The following is a 16,199-nucleotide window of genomic DNA, read 5'->3' as shown; positions in this document are numbered from 1 at the left end:
GTCTCACTGTGTAGCCCAGGCTGGCCTCACACTTGAGATCCTCCTTCCTCAGACTCCCCAGTACTAGAATTACTGTGCCACCAGCTTGGCTTGACTTCTTTTTTGTATGGTCTGAATTTTTCTAGTATATTGTTTTCACCTTAAAAATTAATAAGTTTAAAATAAATAAGTTGAAAAATAAATGCCTGTGATGTATAGTCATATAGAGAGGGGAAAAAGTGCAAGCCAAACTAGTTGGGTGCAAGTCTCCTCGCTGGCGGAATGGTTCAAGTGGTAGAGCGCCTCTAGCAAACACAGGCCCTGAGTTTAAACCCCAGTGCCACCTATATATAAGTAAATAAATAAAGTCTTGCCTCTACCACTTACTAGTCACTAACCTCTAAGTCACAAAACTTTTTTTTTTTTTTTGGTGGGTCTGTGGTTTGAACTCTGGGCTTTGCCGCTTGCAAAGCAGGTGCTCTACTGCTTGAGCCACACCTTGGTTTTTTTGCTCAGGGTATTTTGGAAATGGGGTCTTTTGAACTATTTGCCTGGTCTGGCCTCGAACCATGATTCTCCCAATCTCACCCTCCCAAGTTGTGAGGATTACAGGCTTGAGTCACCGATGCTCAGCTGATACAGTATTTTTCAAACCATTATTTTTTTTAACTGTGTCCTTGTGTCTGGATCACTGGCAGATAAGCAGTTTTTCAAATTGGAAGTAATAGGAAAGAATCATAATGGGAAGGTTTTGAATGTGGAATTAAGAGCTCTAGATATTACCTGAAAAAAATGGAATTTTCTTCTTGAAAAGGACTTGGGGATTAGGTTCTAGTGAGTGTATTTATGGCTAGGGAACCTGGGAATACCTGAGTCTTCCCCCACTGCACCCTCTGTTCTGGAGGTGGAGGAAAGCTGGCTTGGCTCCCAGACTTGGGTGTCTCAGGCTCTGGGGCCCTAGTCCGGGAGAAGGGAATGTGGGTCCTCTGGGTAACTCACAGGACCTGTGCTGCGCCTAGGTCTCAGGGTGGGCGTGGCTGCGTTCCGTCCTTGTGCCTGAGTGATTTGTCATTTGAGGTGATTGAGCCTGCTCCTTCCTTCAGCTTGGGGCTGAAGTAGGAGGGAGGGTGCAGGGAAATGGGAGGAGCTATGACCTCCTTTCCTTCAGAGTGCACAGGACAGGCAGGGCGCCACTTCTTTCAGTTTGTTGCCTGAACTTTGGGAGCGGCTCAGAGCTACAGGAAGGTTAAATTATATTTCTGAAAGTTGTAGCTATGCAGTTTGGGGGTGGGGGGTTTGACTGGTAGTAGACCAGAATGAAGAATTGCAGGGGAAGAGAAAGTGCTACCCTCTGCTAAATCCATGGCCTCCTAGGACCTGGGCTGTGACAAGTGCTGTGCTTTATGAATTTCACCGTCACCATTCTGTTGAAGAAACTGAGACACAAGAATTTAAGTGACTTGCTTCAGGTCATAGCAGTACTAAGTGCTATTCAATCAGCTGGTACTTACTGAGGGCAGGGATTCACATCTAGCTACTGCACTTTGGCAGTCCATGGTTTCCATAGAGTTTCTTCTTTGTATTGGAGCATCTTACCTAAAGGTATGGCCTGAACATTGTCTCCTTTTCCACCATCCCTGATGCCTGGAGCAGTGCTGTGCACACACAGGGACTTCAGTAGATATTTGAGTAGGTGAAGGCTCATAGTCTGGGTGAGTGGCAGAGCTGAAAGCCAGTGTGGAGCCGAACCATCGTGGGTTGCTCTTTGATACTGCCTTGCCTGCCTAGGGTGCAGGTGGTGAGGAGGCCTTGGGGTATATAGCTCAGTGGTAGAGTACTTGCTTACCATGGGTGATGTCCTGGGTTCAGTCCTTATCATAGAACAAAAAAGTCCAGAATTTCCCCATTTCTAAATGTTTGCAGGGAAGAATGGGCTCCCTGTCTGTGACTGTGGCTTGCTGGTCTTTTTGTTGGATGTGAAGACTCACTGGGAGAGCAGAATTGCAGGCAGTGTTCCCAGTGTGAGGAGGGAGCCACTAGAATTACCGTAATATTGATGTAACTGTTTCTGAGTGCCTGAAAATTTCAGAAATAGTCTTTGCTTGTTTTTCTCCTGAAAGGGTCTCACTACATAGTTCAGACTGGCCTTGAACTTGTGATCCTCCTGTCTCATTACAGGCATGCACTGCCATGCCTGGCTTGAGTACTTGTTTTGGATGTGATACTGTAAAATACATATTTGCTCCTCTTCCCTATTTCTTGGCATACAACTCCTAAAATTCTTAGAACCTCCAAAGTAATAAAACCTTTCGGAATGCTAATGAGTTGACTGATGGCTGGCAGCCCTAGGTAGCTTCCGGATGGGGGGGTTGGATCCTTGAAACACTGAGGCAGTGATTTAATCAAGCAAGCCTATGTAATGAAGGCTCTATAAAAACCCAACGGGACAGGGTTCAGGGAGTTTGTGGCCAGCTGAAGTCGTGGAGGTTCCTGGGGATGGAGTGCGTGGAGAGGCTTTGGAAGCTCCACACCCTTTCCCAAATGCCTTGCCCTCTGCATCGCTTCACGTGTGAACTTTGTAATATCCTTTATAACAAGCCAGTAAATGTAATTAAGGGTTTCCATGAGTTCTGTGAGTCATTCTAGCAAATTAATTGAATTCAAGAATGTGGTTGTGGGAACTCCAGTTTTAAACTGGTTGGTCAGAAGCATCAGTTAAATGACCTGGAGTTTGATTGGCATCAGAGGTAGGGGCAGTGGTGTGGGGCTGAGCCTTCATCCTGTAGGATCTGCCCATCTCCTGGTAGATAATGTCAGAATTGATTAGAGAATACTCTGCTGATGTCCCCTGCTGAATCTGTAGAACTGCACACTTACTTGAGAAACCCCACATATCTGTTGCCAGAAGCACGTTGTGAGAGTATGGGAGAAACTGAGTTTGATATGCTTTCATTCTCAGATTTGATAACTGGGCTTTTCCATGCTGTACCACACTGTAACAAAAGTAAATTGCAGGTTTTTAATAAATGTAGATTGCTGTTGCATTTCTTAAAATGAATTGGGTCAGAAGAAATTGCATCAATACATTGTGGTTAAATTTTTTTCAAAACTGGGGTTTGAGCTCAGGGTCTTATGCTTGCTAAACAGGCTATGGTTAAAATTTTTGTTGTTGTTGTTGTTGATACTGGGGTTTGAACTGAGTTTCACACTTCCTAGGCAGGTGCTCTACCACTTGAGTAACTCTGCCAGCCCTTTTTTGTGTTGAGTGTTTTTGAGATAGGGTCTTGTGACTGTTTTACTCTCTGCCTCCTGAGTAGCTGGGATTACAGGTGTGAGACACCAGTGCCCAGCTGAGGTTAAAATTTTTTAAAAGCCAGATGCCAGTGGTTCACACCAGTAATCCTAGCTACTTGGGAGACTGAGATCAGGAGGATCACATTTCCAGGTCAGTCTGGGCAAGTAGTTCGAAAGACCCTGTCTTCAAAATAACCGAACCAAATTGGACTGGAGGTGTGCCTCAAGCTGTAGAGTATCTGCTCTGCAAGCTCAAAGCCCTGAATTCAAAATGCAGTTCCACCCAAAACAGTTTTTTAAAAAATTTGGTGCCTAGCTGAATGGGTGCATTTGATATGAAAAATCTTAATGGTCCAAGACCATTTCAGTTTATAGATAAGTGTATTACCTGAGCCAACGTTTTCAGGAGTTTAAGAAGCAGTTTTGTCAGGTAGTAATGCCTGTAATCCCTCAACTCTGGGGGCTGAGGCAGGAGGATTGTGAGTTCCAGGCCACATAGACTCTGTCTCAAAAACAAAGCAAAACACTCTTGTTCATCCTTTGGGTATGTGGTAGTTTGTAGACAGACTCTTCAAGGATCTGTTCTTTTTTTTCCTCCTTATGAAGATCTCTGTTTAGCAATGTTTTTTTTTTGATTTAGTGTTCCTCTAATAAAATTATTTTATAAATCTAATAGTGCCAGTTTTACTTTTTAATGGCAGCAGTTTCCGAATGTTTTTTTTTTTTTTTAACTTTTTAAGAAGACTAAACACCAGTTTTAGAATATACAGTACGGTGAGTCAATTAATTACCAGAAAATGATACAGATGTGTCCTCGGCAGAACAAGTAGTACTTGTTTTGGTTAAGTGTTCGCTCTTTTTCTTTGTGTGAGATTGAGTGTGTGTGATTGCCATCCATTTCATTTACTTTTTACTGTTTATGTAGTGACTGTTTAAAAAGTAAACTAGGCTTTGATCCTCCCTTTCTTCCCCCACAACACAAAATATTCTCAATTTGAACAAAATTAAGTCTGCCCTTCATTTGTAGGATGATTTAACTCATTGGTCTTAATTTTTTTTTAGCCTGTTATTTTGAAAGTAAATTTCAGCTCTGTTGACTTTGTGGTTGGAAAAGTTTTTCTTCTGCTTAGAGGAAATGATCAGTTGTTTGTAGGTTACCAAATAGAAAGCTCCCTAGAGCCACTAATGAGAGAACTTGAGTTGGTTTTGTAGAGGAATGCGGTGTTTTGCGGTAAGGACAGCACGTGTGAGCACCAGGGCAGCCTCCAGCCACACTGCAGGCAGCTTGTTCCCTGTCTGGGTGGCAGCTCCTAGATAGCAGGTGCTGTCCTTCACTGTATCCGAGCACTCCAGGCTGACTTGTGTCAGTGGTGTAGAAGCATCTTTACGTCTTTGTTTTGCTGGACTGGGGATCAAACCCAGGCTCTGAGTACAACACCCGCAAGCTCTTTACTTCTGCGCTACATCCCCAGTCAGTGTCTTTAACTATGACAAGATTGTGGCATGATTAGGATTTCTATCAAGTACAACAGACGCTTTGTATTTGCAGATGGAGAGTTCCAATGAGAGAACATTGAGGGCAAACTGAGACTGCTCAGGATGCACAGACTTCAGCACCCTACGATACCTTAGTTGTTTTTTTTTTTTTTTGCAGTACTGGGGCTTGAACTCAGGATCTACACCTTGAGCTTCTCCACCTTTTTTGTGATTTTTTTCAAGATAGGGTCTCACGAACTTTTTGCCTAGGCTGGCTTTGAACTGTGATTTTCCTGATCTCTGCCTCATGAGTAGCTGGGATCACAGGCATGAGCCACTGGTGCCAGTCAGTTTTTGTTTTTGTTTTTAATCTATTTGAGTTTTTACAACTCAATATCGTATTATAAGGACTTCAGCTTTTGTCAGTTGATCAACTGTTTAGGAACTGTTCATTTTAGTAATCACTTTTTTCTTTTCCTGCACTACTGGGGTTTTGAATTCACGGCCTTGTTCCTGCTAGGCAGTGCTCTATACTTGAGCCAACCCCCTTTTTTTCTTTAGTTTTTTGTATAGGGTCTCATGTTTTTGCCTTGGGCCAGGATCCTCCTACTTACAGTATCCCACATAGCTGGGATTATAGACTTGAACAACCACACCTGGCTTATTTGTTGACGTGGGGTCTCATTAAGTTTTTGCCTGGACTGTCCTTGAACCATGAACCTCCTGATCTCTGCCTCCTAAGTAGCTGGGGTTACGCCACTTCGCCTTCTTCTTTTTCTTCTTGGTATAGTTTATTAAGAATAGTAAAGTTTGTTAGAATAGGAAAGGTACCTTCAGTGGTGAAAGTGAGTTGTCTCAGAAGGAGATTGAGAAAGATCCTTGAATGGAGGAAAAAGGTTGATCTTGGCCTCCTTTACTTTTTCCAGTGATTTTGATTTTCTGCTGATAGACCTAGCATTTCAGGAGTCTTCGCTTGATTCTTCAGATTAACATGCTTTAGTATGAATTCTTTGGATGTCCTGTTTTACGCTGGGGCAGTCTTGCAGGCATAGAAATAGTCTAGGCTTGGTGGACCCCAAGTGCCACTTTCTTTCCTCCAGCTCAGGTGGGCTGTTGTGGCCCTGTGGCATCACTGCTGTCATGGCAAGAGCAAAGAATACTTGAAGGGATGGGGCGTGCTGCAGATGAGGCTGGGAAGGTGGAGTTGGGTACTTTTCAGGGGACCTTGAATGGCAGGCATGGAGTGGACTGGGGGGCCGTCTACTGTGAGATCTGTACAAGAACCTCTGTGGCGACCTCCTGCCTCTGAACTCACTTCCTTTCTCCACGCCTGCCTTTCCGTTTGGATGTTTTAATGATACCCTCCTTGCTCAGGGATTTGTGTTCAGGAAGCCAGGCACTGATTGCTTTTGTTTCTGCTCTGTGAACTTCCTCCCCCACTTCCTATTTTTACCGAGCTGTTCAGGAAATGAGCAGCTCCTGGCTGGCTGCTGCTGATTTTAGTGGCAGAGGACCAGGTCTCAGGGACGGAGCCATGGACGGCATTTCCCACCTTTGTCTCTTGACTACGTCTTCTAGGAGTCATAGGACCGTGCTGTGATTGGGTGCAGGTGATGTCACGTCCTGCTCACCCTGTGGGCAGGGGAGATTGCTGCTCCACTGGAGACAGGCAGGGCTTCTGTCCTGTGAAGTAGGCGACAGCTCAGGTGGGCTGTTTTGGCCCTGTGGCATCACTGCTGTCGTGGCAAGAGCAAAGAATAGTTGAAGGGATGGGGTGTGCTTCAGGTAAGGCTGGAAAGGTGAAGTTGGGTACTTTTCAGGGGACTTTGAGTGGCAGGCATGGAGTGGACTGAGAGATCTGTACAAGAGTCACTGTGGTGTCCTCCTGCCTCTGAACTCACAGGATTTCTTCTTTAAGCTACTGAGTCCACATTTACTGTGACTTCTCCAGTGATGCCTCTTAACTGTCTCCTGTCAGCTTAGCTTCATTTGTGGGAGCATCTTCCCAGAAAGAAGTGACTTTTTTTTTTTTTTTTTTTTTTTTTTTTGCAGTACTGGGGTTTGAACTCAGGGCTTTGTACTTGCAAAGCAGGCGCTCTAGCACTTGAGCAAGTCCTGTTTGGTTTTGTGATGCAGGGTCTTCCTATGATGTCTAGGTGGGTTTTGTCCTGCCTCATCCTCCCAAATGCTAAGATTACAGGTGTATACCACTATACCCTGTTAAGGTGTTTAGCTTTTTTTTTTTTTTTAATGCATTGGGTAACTGGAATAGGAAGGTGCTAAAAACATTTGTTTGTCAGGGCTTCTCCACGCAGCATTATTATTGCATTGGCGCTCGGGGGTAAGTGTTTCTTTCCAAGAGGGCTGTCATGTGCTTTGTAGGGTATTTGGCAGCATTGGGTTAGCTCTAGCCACTGGATGAGCACTTCTCCACTTGTGACAGCTAGAATGTCTCCAGAAATTGCTAAATGTTGGGTGGGGTTGAAGGCAAAGGTATCCTCCCCACTTGCTGAGAGCTACTATGTTAACGAATACTGAGTTACTAACTCTGTAAAGAGGAATAAAGTAGAATGCTTGCTCTCTGAGTTTGGAGCTGTTTGTTCATTGCCAGCATCTGAATTCTTATATATTCTCAGTTTGCTGCTTGGGTTTTGCTGTTCCCATCAGCTAGCACTCAGGTATCCCTTCTGTGCGCTTTTGTAGAGAGAGCTGGGGACTGAGCACCTGACTGCCAGGCTTGTGATGCTTGTGGAAGGCATTTCTCTAAGCTCTGGGCCTTGGGCTGCGATGTGTCTTTGTGGTAGAGCACTTGCCTAGCATGGACTTGGTTCCATCCCCAGCACCACACACACACACACAAAGTTCTCTTCATATCGCTTGTTCTGGAAGTCTTGTTCCTGGGAAGCTGAACAGTGTCAGTGTGCAGGAGGGTATGTGAGGTGTTTGGGATATAACAGTGACAATAGCCAGTATACAGTTGCTGTAGACCATGCACTGTGGTAAGCTGGATTGGTAGGATCAAAGGATAGAGTAGAATCTGAGTATGTTGGTGCACACCTATAATCCCTGCCCTGTGGGATACAGAGGCAGGAGGGTCTTGGCTTCCCGGCCAGCCTGGCTACATAGTGAGACCCTGTCTCAGAAATCTGGTTAGTTGTTGCTGGTATAGTGGCTCAAGTGGTAGAATGCCTGCCTAGGAAGTGTGAGGCCCAGGGTTGAAAAAGATACAGTCAAAACTTGGCTTGACCTCCCCAACCCCCAAGACAAAAGAAAAAATAGTCTGGGTAGAAAGACAGGAGAACACAGTGGGGCATGTGGGAGAGCACCTTAGGTGTAGGCTCAGGGTCGTGACAGCTTTAACCAAGCAAGGCAGTAAGTACAGCATGAGGAGCAGAGACTGGAAGGGTAGCAAGGTAGAATTGGCTGCCTTACGGGTCTGATCCCAAAAAGAGGGCAGGCCTTGCCTGAGAATTAAGTTTGGGATTCATCAGCACAGTGTCTCCTAATGAGGTGACTTGTCATTGCTCCTCCAGCTCTGGTCAGCTTTCTACCATCTCCTCTGAGCTCACAGCCATTCATTACCAACAGACATGGAACAGTGCGGTGATAGGAGCTGCCTCTCAGGACCCACACTCAGCCCTGTGGGTGACTGTTACCTCACCCAGGTGGTAGGAGCTTGAACTTACTTAACCTCAGAAGGGAAAGGACTGGCACAGCAGTGCATATTCACTTAATATCAGCAGAATTTTGAATTTGGCTTGCTAGCCAGGTGCTCTACTGCCTTTTTATTTTGGTTATTATTATTATTATTATTTTGCAGTACTGGGGCTTGAACTCAGGGCCCTTACCTTGAACCATTCCACCAACCCTTTTTGTAATGGGTATTTTTTGAGATAGGGTCTCTGTTTGCCTGGGTTGGCTTTGAACCGTGATCCTCCTGATCTCTACCTCCTGAGTAGCTAGGATTACAGGCGTGAGCCACTGGTACCTGGCTATGCTTTGGTTATTTTTGAGATAGGGTATTGTTTTTACCTGGGGTAGCTCCGACCTTTGCCTCCTAAGTATTTGGGATTACAGTGAACTACTGTGCCCTGCCAATATCAGTTGTTTTTAGGGTCCTAGTTACATGTGGAACCCCAATTGTAGACATTTCAGGAGTGGTCGTGTTTAGGAGTAATTGAACATGGTCTGCAGAATTTATTTCCAGCAATTTACTGCCCCTTTGAACGGTAGATTGACTGGATACCATGCAGAAATAACCATTAAGTAAATACTTAGGATGGACTAATCGTCACTCACTGAGGGTTCACGATGTGCTCAGCAGTCTTGAATATCGTTTTGAGTGGGAGGGGAGATAGAGCCATACCATGGACCAGGCTGGCCTTGAATTCTCAATTCTGCCTCAGACTCCCAAGTGACTTGAGCATCGTGAATGAACTCGGTGGTCCAGGGACTCAGAGGTGGTGAGGAAGCACTGAGGGGGCTAGCACTTGTGATACAGTGATGTTAACACTAAGACAGGGCTAAAAACAGGGTAGAAAGCAAGAGAGCTTTCCAGATGTGGGAACAGAACATGTAACAGGTGGTGAGAGGGAAGACCGCACCTGTGGGGGAAAGCAGGTGGGTGTGAGAAAGCTGGGAAGGGCAATGGAGAGCCATTGCAGGTCTAAGCAGGAGAGTGGCCTGTCAGATGGGCTCTAGAACCATCACAGAGACATGAGGAGGGCAGGCATTTGAAAGAGCACTCAGGTTCTCTGATTCAGCTGAGAGGTACCGATGGTCTTAGCTTGGGATGGTGGTGAGGACAGAGAAGGGACAGGACTGCTGAGAATGACTAAGGGGTTAGCATGTGAAGAAGGTTGAGGAGTGGAGGCTAACTCCCAGGCCTCTGACTTTCACCAAGACAGAGAAGGAGCACTGAAAGACTGGGGAGATGTGGTTTTGGACATTTGTTTTGGGGACCAGTCCAGTAGGTGGTTGAATATTTGGGGTCTGGAGCTAGAGAGAAGGATTTATAATTGGCTCAGGGAGGGTGTGTTGATCTTGGAGAGGCAATGCCAGAGCTGTGAGGAACCTCAGCACTGAGGAAGAGTGACTGGAAGGGGTGACTCTGAATGGCCAGAGAGGCAGGAGGAGACCTGGGAGAAGAGCATTGCGTGAGGTGCTTCTCTTCCAGTGGTCACAGATAAGGGGCCAAAAGAGCCGAGTTCTCAGGAGGGACAGAACAAAGTGCTGAATCCTTCAGGCATTTTCTCCTGTCTGGATGGATATTTTAAATTCATGAATGTTGAGAGTAAAACTCTTCAAAGCATTTTTCTGGAGTGCATTTCTAAATATGGTTTGTGTCCATCTGACCTAAAAACATGGAAATGGTTGGGCTTTGAACTTCATAGACAATAACTTCACTGATCTGCCTGAAGAATTTCCTGTAGTGTCTCCACATTGTCAAGGGTAGATATTTGGGTTTACATGGTGGTGGGTTGGACAGGCAAGAACATTGTGTGTGTGTGTGTGTGTGTGTGTGTGTGTGTGTGTGTGTGTGTGTGTGTGTGTGTGTGTGTGTGTGTGTCTGTTTTCCACTCTGAAGAGAAGATTGTTTGTGCAGTGGTTCATCTTTATATTTTTATACCAGCTTTATTTGAAATACAATTCATATAACATACAGCTCACTCATTTATAATATTTAATTTGCTGGTTTTTAATTTAAACAAAGTTATGCAACCATTAGCTACAATCAATTTTAGAACTTTTTGAAAACTGGGTGTGGTGGTTCATGCCCATAATCCCAGCACATGGAAGGCTAAGACATGAGTTCAAAGCCAGAGTCTGAGCTACACAGCAAGGCCCTGTCTCAAAAACGAAACAAGAAAAAAAAGGAGGGTGGATATTTTTCCGCTCCACAAAGAAACCCTGTGCCCATTAGGAGTCACTCCTTACTTTGCAGATTTGTTCCTCCCCTCTTCCCCTAGCAGTAGGCAACCATTCATCTGCTTTGTTTTGATGAACTCTCTGATTTGCACATTTCATATTAATGACTCATGGTATGTGGCCTTTTGAGTCTGGCTTCTTTCATTTGCCATATAACCAATGTTGCAGCATGCATCGGCACTTCAGTCCTCTTTCCCTGTGTGCTGTACCACATTATGTTTGCTCATCTGTCAGTTGAGGTGTTAGGAATAACACCCTGAACATTCATGTGCAGGTTTTCGTGTAAACGTGTTTTTCACTGGATATATGCGTAGGAATAGAAGTGCTTGGGATGGGGTAAATCTGTGTTTTTCAAAGTGTCTGTACTCTTTTACATGCCTGTGAGCATGCTCTGAACATTCTAGCTCTCTACACCCTTGTCGACCCTTGCTATTGTCTGTTTTCATTACAGTCATCCTAGTGGTTGTGAATGGGTGTCTTGGTTTTAATTTGCATTTTTCTGGTAACTAATAATTTTGGCCATCCCTTCATGTGCTTTATGCACGTCCTTGGAGGGTTCATCTATATTTGATCATCAGTTTGGGCAAGGTAAATTAAGTTACAGAACTGGAATTGTAAATGAGCTAACATATCTATTTGGAATATCAGAAATGAGGAGAAGATGTGTCTCTGTGTGTGTGTAAAGTGAAAGAAGCCAGACTTAGTGCATGCCAATAATCTCAGCTATTTGGGAGGCAGGGGCAGAAGGATGTTAAATTTGAGGCAAGCCAGGGCAAAGTTAGACCCTATCTCAAAAACAAAATGCAAACAAAAGGACTAGGGGCATGGCTCAAGTGGTAGAGGGCTTGTTTAGCCAGTGCAAGGCCCTGAGTTCAATCCTCAGTACTTCCAAAAAACAAAAATAAAAAAATGAAAGATACTATAAACATATTTGTAATCAGTAAAGGCCAGACTCCCCAGAGAGATGGTCAGCTCTCTCCATCCACATCAAGCCAAGCTACAGAGGAGGGTGCCTGATGATCCTGTCCCTGGCTGTGATCTTTGAAGCAGAGACCATGATCTGTACCTTATCTACATTGCTTATTTCTTTTTTTTGGTGGGTTGAACTCAGGGCTTTGTACTTGAAAAGCAGGCCCTCTGCTGCTTGAGGTATACCTCTAATCCATTTTGCTCTGGTTATTTTGGAGTTGGGTTCTCTCCTACTTATTTTTGCCAGGGTTGGCCTTGAACTGAGATCTTCCTAATTTCAGCCTCCCAGGTAGCTAGGATTATAGGCATGAGCCACTGGTGTCCAGCATCCATAACTTTTTGTGGTGCTGAGGATTGAACTCAGGGCCTTGCACATGCTGGGCAAATGCTCTACCACTGAACTATATCCCTAGTCCCACATTATCTCTCTTAAGGTCACAAATATTGCAGCCACTGCCAGGTTTCTGCAGACAGACCTGTCACCTTTTTGGTGGAGAGGTAGATTGCCACAGGAACCAGTTTCTTGAATTTGTAAGGCAATACCACTGAAAACAATCAGTAACTCATTCATGTCAGATTTCCAGAATCTGCTAACGTACTTGCTGACCCTGGGAACCCAGCAGTGAGGAAGGAGGTTATACACTTGCTGGTAAAATGTCCATAAATTTAGTGGTGAGATGATTGCATGTTGTCATTAAGACAAGATGGCACTGGTGGAAGTGGCTCAAGTGGTAGTGCCTGCCTAGCAAGACTGAAGTCCTGAGTTCAAATTGGGTTCGAAGACAACCCTGGGCAAATAGTTTGTGAGACCCTATCTTGAGAAAATCCTTCAAAAAAAGGGCTGGTAGAGTGGTTCAAGGTGTAGGCCCTGAGTTCAAACCCCAGTATTGCAAAAAAAAAAAAAAAAAAAGCCACGAGACACTGGTTTAGATAGGAAGTTCTCAATTCAAGAACTAAAGGATAAGCCAGATGTGGTGGTTCATGCCTGTAATCCCAGCTACTTGGGAGGCTGAGAGCGGGAGGATCGAGGTTCAAGGCCAGCCTGGGTAAATAGCTCAAGAGGCCCCAACTCCAAAATAACCAAAGCAGGTGTGGCTAAAGAGGTAGAGCACCTGCTTTGCAAAGCCCTGAGTTCAAACCTCAGTCTCACCCTCCCTTAAAGGAAATAAGAGCCCACCCGCATGAATAGGAAAGGAGGGAGGCAAGAGTTTTCCAGCTAGAGGTATTAGCATGTGGAAAGGGCTTGATGTTCTGCAAGAAATAAAGATGAGTAAGGTGGCTGAGTGAGGGGTCAGGAGGCACAGCATGAGGCTGGAGAAGTAGGCAGAGCTGTGTATGGTGAGCTTGATCTCATTCTGAGTACAAAGGGACACTATTGGCTATAAATTATATGCAAAAATGAGATTAAAAAGTTGATAGAAAGGAATAAAAATGAAAGTGGAGGACAAAGCTGGTAACAATCTCTCGGAGAAACCTATGATAATTGTAACTCATGGAGGCAGTGATATCAGTGGTTAGGACTGGTTATTTACTAACGAGGGTCGAAATGACCTACAGAAAAGACTTGAAGTTTGCAGTTTACCTTTCCCATTTCCTATAGATTGCTAGATAGTGAGGCTTGATTTGATTTTTATTCAGTATTTTGAGGTGAATATTTCAAGGTACTGTGTACTTTGTGTTTCATCACAGTAATAGGTGTATAATTATATGTCTAGTTCCCGCCTTTCAATGATGCTAGAATTAATTAATGGGTCCTGGTGTAATCTAACCTGATTCCTTCATCATAAACTCCCTCCTCAAATTGTAACCTTACCATTTTTAATAGTGATTGAGAATCACTCCTACACCCTTTCCTTATATCTTCTCCCTTCCCACTTCTCCCCTCCCTCTTCTCCCCTCCCTTCTACAAACCCCCCTGGGACTGGAGTTTGAACTTGGGGCTTCACTCTTGCAATGCAGGTACTTTATTGCCTGAGCCACAGCTCCATTCTGTTTTGCTCTGGTTGTTTTGCAGATACTGGGTGGGGTGTCTCAAGACCCAGGCTGGCCTTGTGCCTCGGTCCTCCTGATAGCTTCCCAAGTAGCTAGGATTACAGGCGTGAGCCACCAGTGCCCAGCTGTTGTTTTATTTGCTGGAGATTGGGAGTTCTTAATACATTCTGGATATCATCTCTTTTGAGATACTTGATTTTTAAAAACTTTCTCTTATTCTGTACACTGCCTTTTCTGTTCAGAATACCCTTTAACTTAACAAAAGTTTCCATTTTAATGAAGTCCAGCTTATCTTTTTTCTGTTGTAGCCTGTGCTTTGGTGTCATATCCAAGAAATCATTGCCAAGTCTGATCTCATTGATTTACATATATGTAATGCATTTCACTCCCAAATAGTTGTTTTTTGGTGCTTAAATTGCCTCATTATTGGCCGTTAATAGAAATCACTTTTCTGGTTAACTATGGATCCTTTTGGTATGAGTCTGGGAGTCTTAGGTAGACTCCCTGCCTTCTGGCCTGATGAGAGAGAAGTCCTGGACTTAGAATCTACTGTTTCTTTAATGAGCTCTGATTCCTTTCGGTGGGAAAGGTATTTTGGGGCATTCATTGCAACTGGGCTGTGAACTCCATTTTTTTTTTTTTTTCAGGAGAGCTAGAAGATACATACTTTTGGCAAAGAAAAAGGTAAATCATAATTTCAGACTGATATTTTCAATTCAGTGAGGATTAAGGAATTTTTATTTCTTTGATTTTATATATATTTTTTTCCTCATTTGTTGACAACACCAGAGAGGTACAGTCAAAACACTGTTTCAGTTGTTTCATGATTCACTTGAGATAATTCTTCTCTAGGTTCTTAGGCCATTAATTAGATAACTAGTGGGGATAATTTATTTTTTATATTTAGGGATATTTTTCTTTTTGATTTATATGTGTGTGTGTGTGTGTGTGTGTGTGTGTGTATGTATATATATATATATTTTTTTTTTTGGCAGTACTGGGGTTTGAACTTGGTCTCATGCTTGCTAGGCAGGCACTCTACCACTTGAGCCACTCTTCCAGCCTTATATTTTTAATTATGCAAAATATTTACATCATTCTATAAAGATAAAACTAAAAAGCAAGATAGTTTGAAAGAAGTTTGGGTTGGTTCCTTGTTTCTGTTTTTCTGTATACCTTATAGATAAGCAATTTTTTAAATTTATTTTTTCTTAGTAGTTTTGAGGATTAAACCCACGGCCATGTGGGTGGTAAGCGAGCACTGTACCACTGGGTCACATCCCTGGCCCATAGTTTATTTTTAGAAATATAACTCTGTGTGTGTGTGTGTGTCTGTCCCCTACACCTCACTTCTTTCCCATTTTATTTCTTTTTTTGTTTTTCACCTTGGCAATCATTTTTTGAGAGCTTATTTGGAGGTTCTAGCAGGGGAGTGCAGCTATTCGATTGCCCTTGACTGAAGAACAGTCCTCCTCTTTTGGGGATGGTCGTCCTCTTCCACCAAGCTCACAGCTTTGGGAAGGACACACATGGAGCAGTGAGGGAGGAAAGGGACACCTGCCTACCCAGCCAGATAGCCGAATCAACCCTGCTAATCAATGAGGTGACAGATGTCGCAGCCAGATCGCCCTCACATCCGGCAATCATTCTGATTTCTAAGAATGCTTGATTTCTGTTTCCCTTATGATTTGCTTGCTTTGTTTTAAGGATGTGCTGTCTTTTTGAATCTCAGAGGATACTAGACAGTGTCTTTTCAGGTGTTTTCCCTTTTCTCCTCTCTCCTTTCCTCCTCCTCCTCTCCTCTTCCTCCCCTCCCCTCCCCTCTTCTCTTCTTTCTTTTTTTTTTTTTGCCACAGTCTCACTGTGGACAGGGTGTCACTATATAACTCTCACTCTGTAAGAGGCTGGCCTGGAAGTCAGGATCTTCCTGCCTCACCCAGGTGTGCACCACCACACCTGGCTTTTTCTGGAATTTAGAGTACTTGCTTCTTCTAAGGTCTGCTCTGCTCTGACCTGGGTTATTGAGGTAATTGGTAGAAGGTTCCTGTTTTTCCATCAGTCCTCTCGCCTTAGTGGCAGCCAATTCAGAGATCAGGAATAGGAAGTACAGATGAGATCAGGTTGATTAGCCTGTTTTCTCCTCCTGGCTTCTGTACCTGTTGACTCCAAGCTGGGCATCTGTCCACCTTCTCCAGGAAGAAGGGCTCTGCCTTCTGACCTCCTTTGGCTCTGCATGATCTAGAAAGTGCCCAGCCCTGTCATGTTTCATCTTATAATATGATAAATTTCCTATACTTTCTGTCTTCTAAAAAGTATCCACACTTAAATAGACTGTGGCTATCAGGCCTTGCTGTCATGTTGTAATTTCCTTGTGAACAGGTTGCTGTTATGTTCCTGGGGTTTGATGGGAATGAGCAACAAGTGTTTGTGCTGTGTGCGCCTCACTGCCTGTGGTCCTAGAGCGACACTCCTTTATGCCACTCCATTGCTACAATGGGGCCACCTGCCCCTCCTGCCTCTCCATTTTCCCTGTTGGTCTAGTGACTTAAGCGGATTTGAAG

The 16,199-nt window shown here is 44.1% G+C and overlaps 1 protein-coding gene across 4 annotated transcripts in view; it reads left to right on the top strand.

The window, feature by feature from the left end:
* The window catches only part of Garre1 (granule associated Rac and RHOG effector 1), a 78,604-nt gene that overhangs the window by 5,925 nt on the left and 56,480 nt on the right, over nucleotides 1–16,199 (top strand). Inside the window, exons 1-2 of one of the 4 annotated variants that reach the window (XM_020180375.2) lie at nucleotides 6,198–6,534; nucleotides 14,286–14,322. The exons of 1 other annotated variant lie outside the window; for it this stretch is intronic. The gene's annotated coding sequence lies outside the window, so the exon portion shown is untranslated. Of the gene's footprint in view, nucleotides 1–6,197; nucleotides 6,535–14,285; nucleotides 14,323–16,199 lie in introns of those variants that run through there. 2 more of the 4 variants (XM_074057928.1, XM_020180378.2) reach the window with 2 other exon arrangements.

This window comes from Castor canadensis, chromosome 16 (genome assembly GCF_047511655.1).
Source record: "Castor canadensis chromosome 16, mCasCan1.hap1v2, whole genome shotgun sequence".
In the NCBI taxonomy this organism is placed as follows: Eukaryota; Metazoa; Chordata; class Mammalia; order Rodentia; family Castoridae; genus Castor; species Castor canadensis.
This window is presented reverse-complemented; position numbering and strand designations above follow the sequence as displayed.